Genomic DNA, 12,854 nt, shown 5'->3' with positions numbered 1-12,854 from the left:
CAATTATACTCAATTACAGAGCATCACCGTCATTATACTCAATTTTCTCTGGTTTAAAATTGTTAACAAACACACAGAAATTTTTCTCTGTATAAGTTTGTAGAAATCAAGGTTGTGAATGTCATTGTGTGAGGAAGACGGATCATAGTGTATGCTTCTGCTGCTGTCCGGTCGCTCCATCTATTGGGATCCGTTCTACAAAACGTCATGATTAACCATTCCAAACACATCGTGATTTACCATTCCAAACGGAGGTGCGACAGTAACGAACCGGAGGGAGGAGTCAGAGGAGAAGGTGTTGAGGAAGAGGTCGTAGAGGAGGGTGGAGGAGCAGAGCTTATTGCCTTGGATCTAGAAGACAGTGGCTGAGAAGAGAAGAGAGAGAGAGAGAGAGTAGAGTAGAGTAGAGAGAAAGAGCCAAATTTATCTGAGAAATGTTTAGGGACCTTAGATATCAAAAAATAATTTTGTGGATCTCTTCCATTACGAAAAGTGGGAGAGGGACCCTAGACTAATTTTCTCTATTTAATAATCATAATTAATATCACTTAAAATTTTAAGTGATATTTAAAATGTAAGCTAAAAGTTTAAAAAAAAATTGAATGATAAGAAACTTACTTAATTCTTACTAAATTTATAAATAATTATGTACATGTATCACCATAGATGGTTATAATATCATCGTTGCTGCTACCATTACCACCATCGCTCCTACCACTGCCATTGTCACTACCGTCGCCACTCCTATTATCGCCACCACCACAACAATTGCCATAGCCATCACTCCTCCACTACCATCACCACTCATATTACCATCACCACTCATCCACTATCACTTTTACCACCGCTAGTGCTATTGTTGTCATCACCATCATAACCATCATGCCATCATTTTAAATTCACACTACGATGTACTATTTTCATTAATTGACCAATTTTTTTTTTATTCAAACATAATCTTAAAGTCTCTTTTGAATTCTCATTAATAACTAATCCAAAAATTGACAAAATCAAACTGTGATATACACTTGGTTTCGATTTATCAACTAACAAAAACAAAATATGCAAGTTATTTAATGCATATATATTAGGTTCTAGACGATTTATATATTTACGAACTCGTTCAATATATAATACGAAAGTTATTAAATGCTTATATATATATATATATATATCAGGGTTTTATATATCATAACATTATTTGTTTGCTTGTCAAGAGTCTATGAGTTGGCTCATCTATTACGCATGTTAGATGGTGTTTAATAATCGAATTTAATACTTAAATTAAATGTATTAATTAAAAATTATTTAAATATGTTTAATAATCATAATTAATATCACTTAAAATTTTAAGTAACATTTAAAATGTAAGCTAAAAGTTAAAAAAAATTAAATGATAAGAAACTTACTTATAATTCTTATTGAATTTATAAATAGTTAGGCACATATATCGCCATAGATGGTTATAATAATATCATCGTCGCTGCTACCATCACCACCACCGCTCCTACAACTGCCATTGTCACCGTCGCCGCCACTCCTTTTATTGCCACCACCACCACAACAATTGCCACAGCCACCACCCCTCCACTACCATCAACACTCCTATTACCACCACCACTCCTCCACTATCACTCCTACCACCACTACTGCTATTGTTGTCAACACCACCATAATCATCCTGACATCATTTCAAATTTATAGTACGATGTACTATTTTCATTAATTGACTCAAAAAAAAATTTATTCGAACATAGTCTTAAAGTCTCTTGTGAATACAACTAATCAAAAAATTGAGAAAGTCAAACCCTGGTACACACTTGGTTTCAATTTATCGACTAACAAAATCAAAATATGCAAGTTATTAAATGCTTATATATTAGGTTTTAGACCGTTTATATATTTGCGAACTCATTCAATATATAATATGAAAGTTATTAAATGCTTATATATATATATATATATATCAGGATTTTATGTATGATAACATTATTTGTTTGCTTGTCAAGAGTCTATGACAACATTTTAAAGTGAAATTTTTATATTTAAATATTAAATTTTTAATATTTTAGTTTCATCAAAAATAAATTTTTCATTCTTACTTTCTGTGATATAAAGTTACCTCATATTTATTTATTTATTTATTTTTTGTAATCAAGTTTTTGTAAAATGTCCTTTTTAATTTATAAATTGAAAATGCATTTAATTAGGATTTTATCAAATTTCATTTTGAAATATATTTTCAACTAAAGCAATTGTTACGAGTATAGTTAATAATATTTTGTATGTAATACATGCATCTGAAAAAGAATTTAGATTTTTAAATATAATTTAATGCGCCAATTAGTATATTTTCTTTACTCTTATTAGTATAAAATCTCTTTAAGACTTTTAATTCAAAAAACAAATCAATATCACAAAAAGCATCACGCTTTAGAAATCTTTCAAAATTAAGATAATATTATTTTGATACTGTCATTGTCTTGAAATGCCCTCAAAATAACAACATTAAACCCATAAAAAAAGATATGCATTGATATGTAAAAGTTCCACATTCTTCCATTTATCAGAGTTTCATTACAAAAAGTATTACATGTTAACAACAAAAGCAAATGCCCTAAAGGCTTACAGCTTTCCAAGTTAACACTTGGTTACAACAAAAGAGTACTAACTCATTTACACATTAAGCCCTTGGCTTGAATTTACATGTAATACATCAAAAATAAAACGACAAAAGTATGTCCGCCTCTAGCCTCCCAAGCTATATCCTTGGAGGTGGCATGCTACCTGTACCTGAAAATGATATTCCCATGAAGGGTGAGCCACAGCCCAGTAGAAATACACTAAACCAACCATGAACAATGACTAAAAGATTAGCAATTGATAGATGACCAACACTGATACATCCACATAAATCACATCTTTATGTCATACGACTTATGAGTCCAAGTTACTTTTCATTTTCCCGTTTTCAACAGATATGCATATTAGCTCTATCATCAACTCAACAGATATGTATAAAAACTATATCCCACATTCACAGATAAGCATATAAGCTATATCCACATTCTCAACAGATATGTATAACAACGATATCCCACATTCACAGATAAGCATATAAGCTATATCCACACTTCACAAAGATAAGCATATGAGCTCTATCTTCACTTCTCTAGACAAGCATATGAGCTGTATCTATGGAGTTCATCCCCTATCTTCTCCCAACACTATCCGGTTTAGAGGTACATTCCCTAAACCGCGGAGTACATCCCCCATCTCCTCCTCTACACATAACGTATACAAACACATTGGTTCTATATACAATCACTCAATACATACAGTTAATGTATTCTATCAACCGTCAAATTTCATGACACATTCCATTGATTAGTTTCCGTTTGCCTAATCATCATGCATTGTCTACAACAATCACGACTATCCTCCACCGATAGCCCAAAGCAGTTATCTCTATACAGAAAATAAATGCACAATGGATATTCAATCAACATTTCAATTTGGTGAGTGATAAATAATTCAACTACACCCTTTAACCCCATACATTCCCAATCTTGACAATTCCATTTCATTTCCTCATTTCTCACAATTAATTATCCCAATTAATCAACCAATGTAATTAGGTCATTTTTCATAATTACCATTTCAACCCTTAGGTCCCATTTTCATCAATGATTCAACATTTATTCCATTTCTCTATACCAAACATATATCTAGGTTTATTATAAATAAAACCCCAACTTTTGTAAAATAACACAAAAGCTCCAAACTTTTACAAAATTACCAAACCAACCCCAACATCTCAAAATACTAAAATTTAAAGACAAAATCCATAGAGAGGAGTAGGATATCCCTACCTCAAATCCGGAGCCCCAAGGGAGAAGATGACAAAACCCAACGTGCTCCAAAACCTGAAATTTTCAGATTAAAATGTAACCCTCGACGATCAACAACTTTTTTGTAAAGGCCAAAGATGAGCAAATCACTCCTACTAGATCAAAACCTAGAGAGAAGGTAGAGTTCTAGAGTGAGAGGCTCAACAATGGTGTTTTTGGAAAAGTAGGAGAGAGAAGAGAAAGTGAAAAAGTGATTTGAAAAGTCAAAACACGGAACTTAAACCCAGTCGACCCGCTCGAGCGTCACTCACAGACTCCCGCTCGAGCGTCAACAATCCCGCTCGAGCGGCGGATACACACTCCCAGAACTTTTACAGAACCAGGTCTTCGCTCGAGCTTCCAACTCCCTGCTCGAGCGGCACTCACACAACCCCGCTCGAGCAGCCAACTCCACGCTCGAGCGTCCAACACTGCACAGGAAATACTGGATGGGTGCAATTCCCGCTCGAGCGCCAAAACCCCCGCTCGAGCGGACAGGTCAAAATCTGGACAACTAGTTTTGGTTTCTAAACTCAACCAACCTGTAACAAACCTGCCCAACACATCCTATAACTCAAATACGAAGTAAAAAGGATGTAAACAAGATAATAATCAACTATCAACATCCACAGACACATGTCCGGATCACTGTACAACAAGGGTAAACTCGGGATCGCTATAGTCTAATGATTTTAATTTTTTAAAAATAAATAAATAACAAAGGCTAATTAAAACTTGTGACAAAAAAAATCATCATGTCTTTTTTTTCACTGATCCAAAAAAAATGCTCGTGACAGTGAAAAAACTTGAAATTTACAAAACAAGCCTTATCAAGTTGCCTGAAAAGCACTTGTTATAATTATGAAATGGTTTTACATTATTTATAAAAATGTGGCATAAAAAATGCATAATCAATTTAAATTTTATTAATGAACACTTTAGGATACTCACTAACAAAAGTCAATAAATATATACATATTATATGGCAAAATGGGCCTTTACCAATTTGGGGACCAAGACAATGGTGTTAATGGCCTTGTATTGGGCCGTCACTGATTTGTTAAGCAGAATTGGTATTAGCCATATGGCATTTTCGAACTTTGAAACTTGACAAGTTGCATTAAACACCCTCCAAAATTCAATAATTATAATTTTTTTTTTTATTTGTTACATTGCCACAAGGATAACTAGCCTATCACCCGTGCTATACACGGGATAATTATAAATATTTATATTTATTTTAGATTTTTTTAGTATATAAATTATATTTTTAAAGATTATTTATAATAATAATTTAACAATCTTATCACTAACCATAATGTATTAGAAAAGTTAAAAAGGGTACTGTAATAACTATGCACGGGTTGTATCTATAATTACCTGTATGAGGGGATTTTAAATGCTGATTAGAGAATTTTGGCCAAATCAATAAATTTAGGCATGTGGAAAGACATGTGAATTAAAAAAAGATAATAAATGCTGATCAGGGGATATATATGTGAATTGTGATTTTTAAATTTTTTTTAAATGCCTTCTTTTTCTTTTTTCTTTTTTATATTATATTAAAATTTAATATTTTGATAATAATCATATGTGTTGGACTTTTCAATGAATTAAATGTCTTGTTTTTTTATATTATATTAAAGTTTAATATTTTGATAATAATCATATGTGTTATACTTTTCAAGGAATTTTTTTTATGCTTGTTCTTAATGTATTAAAGTGTTATTATGAGGGATAATAATCATATGTGTTGAGACTTTTCAAGGAATTCATATGTGTTGAACTTTTCAAGGAATTTTTTTTTTTATACTTATTCTTAATGCATTAAAGTGTTATTATAAGGGTAAGGCTTAGGGGTTGTGAGAAATTAATAAATTCTAAGGTTTTTTTTTTAAATAAAAAAAATCAAGAAATTTAGATTGAGATATTGGAACTCCCACAAAACTTGTTGGTTAGAGATAGGTATAAATAAATAGATAGATATAGATATAGATATTTATATTTGTTTTAAATTTTTTTTAATATATATATTATTTGTTTTGGAAAAGGTACTGCAATAATTATGAGAGAAGTCAAAAAATCTTATGGGGTGAGAAAAGTTAATAAATGCTGAGGTCAAATTTTTTTTTAAAAAAACAAAAAATTAAAAAATTAGGATTGACATATTGGAGCTTCCATAAGCCTTGGGGGTTAGAAACCCCTTTTTACTTAATATATAGTATAAATTTTGAATTTAAAAAGTAGAAACAAATAATTATTAGAGTTTGTTTGACTGCAACAAAAAAATATTTTTAATAACATTTTATTATAGCATTGTTTTTTTTAAAAAATATTATCAAACATGGTGCATTTATAGCATTTTGCAATAAAATGGCATATGAAGATTTGTTTTTATAACATTTATTCCAATTTTAATAGCCGTTTATGAATGCTATAAAAAATTAAATAAGTTTAAGATTTTTATATTTATCAAAAATAAATAAATAAATTGACTTTTATGGCATTTTATAAAAATGATATAATTGAAAATATAATACTATTAACTAGTTAGAAGGTGAAGTTAACAATTATTATTTGACTGACATTTCATGATAGGTTTGGTGGATGCAAATGGTACAGGATTAAAATTTCAAAGATGAGCTGGGTCATCCATTACGCGTGTTTGGTGGTGCATAATTGTCGAATTTAACACTTAACACTTAAAACTTAATGTACAGGATTAAATTTCAAAGATGAGCTCGCTCATCCATTACGCGTGTTAAGTGGTGCATAATTATCAAATTTAACACTTAAAATTTAATGAATTAAGTGAAGAGTAATGCCAGACCTCAAATATTTTACCAAATGTCTCACATAGGTGTGGGACCCACACAATGTGGATCTTTTGTGGGTCCCACACCCATGTGAGACATTTGGTAAAACTTTTGGTAGAATTTTTGGGACCTCTAGCATTTTTGTTAAGTGAAAATTAATTAAATACGTTTAATAATCATAATTAATATTATTTAGAATTTCAAGTGACATATAAAAGTGAAGAAAAATTTAAGTGATAGGAAACTTATTTGATTTTAACTAAATTTATAAATAATTATGCACATGTATCAACATACATCATTATAATATCATCATCGCTGCCGCCATCACTACCACTACTCTTATAACCGTCATTGTCAACACCACCACCTCTCCTATTATCGCCACCACCATCATGTCACCACCACAACAATTGCCATAGCCACCACCCCTTCACTATCACTCCTACCGCTACCGCTATCGCTATCGTTATCATCACCAACACAACGATCACGCCACCATTTCAAATTCACATTATGATGTACTATTTTCTTTAATTGACTCAAAAAAAAAATTTATTCCGACATGGTCTTAAAATCTCTTGTAAATTCTCATTTACAAGTAACCGAAAAATTGACAAAGTGAAACTGTGGTATGCACTTAGTTTCAATTTATCGACTAACAAAATAAAAATATGTAAGTTATTAAATGCTTATATATTAGGTACCATTTATATGTTTGCGAACACATTCAACACATAATACGAAGGTTATTAAATGCTTATATATATATATATATATATCAAGATATCATAACATTATTTTTTTGTTTGTCAAGAGTCTATGACAACATTTTAAAGTGCAAATTTTATATTTAAATATTAAAATTTTCATATTTTAGTTTCATCAAAAATAGTTTTTTAATTCTTACTTTCTGTAATATAAAGTTACTTCATAATGTATTATTTATTTATTATTATTTTTTTGTAATCAAGTTTTTGTAAAATGCCCTTTTTAATTGTTAAATTGAAAATACATTTATAATTAAGATTTTATGAAATTTCATTTTGAAATATATTTTCTACAAAAGCAATTGTTACGATTATAGTCAGTGGCAGAGTCAAGAAATTAAATCGGAGGGGGCACTTATTAATTACAACATTAAAAATTTTTACAAAAATATTTCACATAAATTTTTACGATTGAGTTCAAGAAAGATAAAAAAAAATAATGTTATTTGTAACTAGTGTATCATAGACAATATAAAAAAGTCATGGATATAAGTTTTAAAATAAATAATATAATGATAAAATAATTTTTTTATACAAAATATGAGTAAAAATTCAACATAATAGTAATATTACGTCATCATTGACATGTGATATCACCAATCAATAGTAAAGAAACACAAGGATGATGAACCTCCACATGTCAAAATGTAACTAACAATCCAATAAATTCCATATCTTTATTGAGATTAATTATGTCTGCATGTAAATAATAATAGATATCACCATTATATTGAAATTTTCATAAAAAATAATATAACTTATCGTAGTCTCTTTATTTTTAATTAAAATAATCATTATTGTTATCATAATTTAAAAAATTTCATTGACATTTCGCTCTAAATAATATTTTTATAAATTTTTTTATTTAAAATATTTTCTTTATATTTGTTTAAAAAAAAAAATTTGCAAAACCCAAGAGGGCATGTGACCCCCCTAGACCCTCTTTACCTCCGCCCCTGAGTATAGTTAATAATATTTTGTATGTAATACATGCATTTGAAAAAGAATTTAGATTAATATAATTTAGGATTATTTACCAATAAATCCTACCTCACAAACAATTATACCAATCAATCTCCAATTTAAACTGTTGAACTGATAAGTCCTATTACTAGACAGATTTGTTCCATTTGATCATTTTTTCCGTTTTTGGTGTTGATTTGTGGACGATTGTACCCTTCACTTTGTTGATTGGGACGTGTTTCATGGGATGATGTTTTCTTTTAGGTATGTTGGACAACATATTTGGTAAGTCGAATGTTACTTTAAAGGATGGGTCAGCCACTTCTCTGTTAGGGTTTGTGGTGTGCCGTCGTAGTGTTTTGGCTGTGACGCCTGTGTGTTTGGGTGGCATATGCAACAGTTCAAACGTTGACAATGTCCGTCAGTTTGCAGGTATGTCATGTTTTTTGTGCGACGTTGATTTCTTCGTTTGTTGATTTGTTCTGTGGACTAGATTTCACCAGTACATTTACGTCATGTTACATAACGTTGTTGGCATGTGTATGAATTAGTGTTTGTGGGGTATGGTCAATGCAGGGGTGTGTGTGGTGGTGCATTACCGGGGAGGGAGAGGGGATAGTGGGTTTCGTTTGGGGGTGGGTTTTCATTGTGTGTATGTGTTTACAAGGTTTGTTTATTCATTGGGATGTGGGTTGTGTGTTATGGAGGGGCTGGGTGGGTGGTGATTTGGTATGGGTGTGTTGTGTGTTTGTATTTGATTGTGTGTTTTATGTTGTGTGCATTATTGCTTCTGGATGGGGTTGTGTGTCTACATGTTTTATTGCATTTCATCTTCTGAATGTGTCGACTTGTTTTCTGTTACAGGCGGTGGAGACACATGTAATGTTGATCTGTTGTTACGGTAATATGAATGCCGCTGTCAATTTGAAAGCCCCATTCCGATTTTAGGACTTCGTGAATCGTGTGTGCGAAAATTTTTCCGGACTCACACATGCCAATTTGTGTTTTTTCTTCAAAATGCCAGGTTACAATAACTTCACATTACAGAATGATGTCGATATGGAGAACATGTTCTTTTTTGCTCAATCTTTCTGGTTGCAATGCATCGATGTCATCATTGAGGTACGACGTGCGGGATATTCAGAAAATGTTTACAACCCACAAAACAATGTACAACTTGGTCCATGTGTGTCAGGTATGTTGTTTGACGAGTCGATATGGATGACAAACAAGATTTTTTGGCCAAATATTGTCCCCACGTCGAGAAGGTTTTTTTGTCTGCTCCATGGGCGAATGGAATTCGAAATATTGGCCAAAGTTTTGAAGGGGGAGCTGCTGAATTTCGAACGGTTCTTCACAAGTATGCGGTGGAGTACGAATTTTGGTTTGAATATATTAAGAATGATTCTATTCGGATTACAACAATATTCATGATGCACGAATCGAAAGGATGTATATGGTTCGTACACGCACGTGTGTTACATGCCAACAGATTTTTTTTTATATACGTAAGTGGAATGGCTTGCACACTTGTGGTGTTGCCGTTCAGACACCCAAAAATCCAAGGGCTGGTTTTGACGTAGTGTCTGATGTCATTTCTGAACGGGTACGTGACAAACCCCTCACACGCCCCACTGATGTTGTGTACGACTTGAAAGAAGATTACGATTTGGGGTTAGCTACTCGGTTGCCTAGTTAGGTGTTGAAAAAGCCCGCGGTGAAATGTTCGGTGCACACTCAATCTCGTTTGACCAATTATGTTGGTACATCAACACAGTTATGACTAACAACCCTGGTAGTTATATCAACATTAAATACGACGAACAGCACAACTGTTTCTTAAGGTATTTCATATCATTCAAAGCATGTATTGATGGTTTCGCCCATTGCCGACCAATGCGTTTTTTAGATGGGACGTTTCTAAAAGGGAAATTTAAGGGGAACTTGATAATCGCCACAACGAAAGATGGAAACCAAGGTATGACGTATTTGTGCTACCATGCGCGACACGTTTTCCCCATATTCGATCATGTCTGTTTATATTAATGTACACAGTATTCTACAAGAAAATACTCGACTGACCCCAAAAAATTTATTTCATGTAGGTCTACTCCCTTTAGCCACAGCGATTGTTGATTCCAAAAACATGACAAATTGGGCTTTGTTTTTGGGACACCTCGCAAACGTGGTAAATGGCCAAAGAACACTAACATTTTTATCCGATCAACACGCAGGGCTGCTGGAATCAATACCAGTCATATTTCCCACTGCACATCACGCATTTTGCTTAGAACATTTGCAACGTAACTTGCAAGACAAATTACGCTACATAAACAGTTCATACCACGCGTGTTTGTTATCGAAATTTCGATCTTGTCTGCATTCAACCAAAGATTGGAGGAGTTCATGAAGGCTGGTCCCAAGGTGGCACCAACTTTCTTAAAAGATTTATCGCTGGAGTATTGGGCAAATGCTTATTTCCGGTACATAATCACTACTTTTAATTTTACCAAATTTATACTCTGTTATGCTTGCAATGTCACAATGTATATTTCAGTCTAACAAAGTTGCTATATATATCCCATCAGCAGTGCACGTTATGGCGAAATGAGTTCCAATGCCGTCGAGTCATTCAACTCATGGATACAGAAAGCACGCCACCTTCCAATAACTTAACTGGTTGACAGTATTCGGACCAAGATTATGTGATAGATGTCCAAATGCCGACTCAAGGCGCAATCGTGGCCTGATGTTGTTTGCCCGAAGATGGAAGCTCAGTTAGTTAAAGCATACAACAAAGGAAGATCATGGCTTCTAAGTTAGTCCAACAATGAGGTTTTTGAGGTCCACTCTTTCCCATCAGTAATGGTTGATGTGAGGAGGCATACATGCTCTTGTTTCCAGTGGTAAATCAAAGGGTTCCCTTGTGCTCATGCTGTTGTTGCTATTCGTAACAGTGGACTCGACCTTTATGATTTAGTCGATCCATATTACCATGTGTCGGAGTACCGGTATTCTTACGCATGCAACATAAACCCCATACCCACTATTGAGAAACCACCATTTAGCATTGAAGATTTCATCATACAACCACCAGCTGTCAAAAGGCCACCGAGAAGGCCCAAAAAAAAAAACGGATGCTTTCCAGAGAGGAAGAAGTTCAACAAATTAGATGCAGTCGTTGCCAACAATTAGGGAACCACAACAGAAAGACATGCAAAGAACCAATTTAGCATTATATTTAGCCACATAGATTTCAAATACAACATTTATAGTCATTATGTTTTAATCAGAATAATCCGGTGTGCCACACACCATGACCCTAAAACTTTTGTTGTTTTTACCATGTTTTTAGCTTTGTCAACATTTTCAATTTTAAATTTTCGATACGTAACATGCATCACATAAACTTTATTATTATACATCGCATATACCTTATTATTATACATTTATTTTGTTTTACAAGTTAACGTCCAATTGATTCGTAACAGTATCACACAATTGCACATTCACAATTCAAACCACATTACATAGCCATAACACTTACATAGCTATTTCAAAACAGGCCTTACACCACTCCGACATACAACAATTGTTCACTACGAGTCCGTCTCACATGTTCCATGTACAAACAAACAACCCATCAAACATTATAGACATGCACATAAAAATCCACACAAACACTATTCGAACCCACTGTCTCCCACAAACTGCCCACCAAACATTAACACAATCATCACACCCGACGTCGACAAATAAACGTGCACCCAACAAAACCAACATGCCCACTCACCCAATAAACCCTGTCATTTTCATATTATACCATGGTAGATACCACCATCGCCACATACATGACTTACGCCACATATAAGCAATCACATAATAACATTCTTCGTCTATAACGCACCACTCCACACAAACAAACTACACATACTAATTTCACTAAGTTTCCAAACAAACTTGACTACATCTTTCGCTATTTTCCCAACTCTCATGCACATAACAAGGATCGTCAACATACACACACAGCACAAAACACACAAAATTAGTTGTCCAACCAAAACTTATTTCATTCAAAACTTGTGGTAAGTACTCCACAACGACTGTATATTAACACCAAAAAAATAGGTGTGCAACAACTGCAAAAACTAACAACCAAACTACTGTTTGTACGCTACTAAATGTATGTTTCAAAACTAAATAACTACGCAGGAATAACAACCTTCCTAACCAAAAATTGTCATACGAATAATTGGCACCAACTTTTAATTTAATCATAATCACATTAGCCAAACAAAGCACCAACAAACAGGTATACTATATCAACCCCCGCACCGGATCATTGATGAAAGACTTCACCATATTTGCATGCAACACGCTGCAGTTAGAACCTTGCAGTGTTCGTTCCACATCGC

Source organism: Camellia sinensis, chromosome 13, assembly GCF_055761805.1.
Source record: "Camellia sinensis isolate YWXY chromosome 13, ASM5576180v1, whole genome shotgun sequence".
NCBI lineage: Eukaryota > Viridiplantae > Streptophyta > Magnoliopsida > Ericales > Theaceae > Camellia > Camellia sinensis.
The sequence above is the reverse complement of the archived record's forward strand: the minus strand, read 5'-3'. Positions refer to the sequence as shown.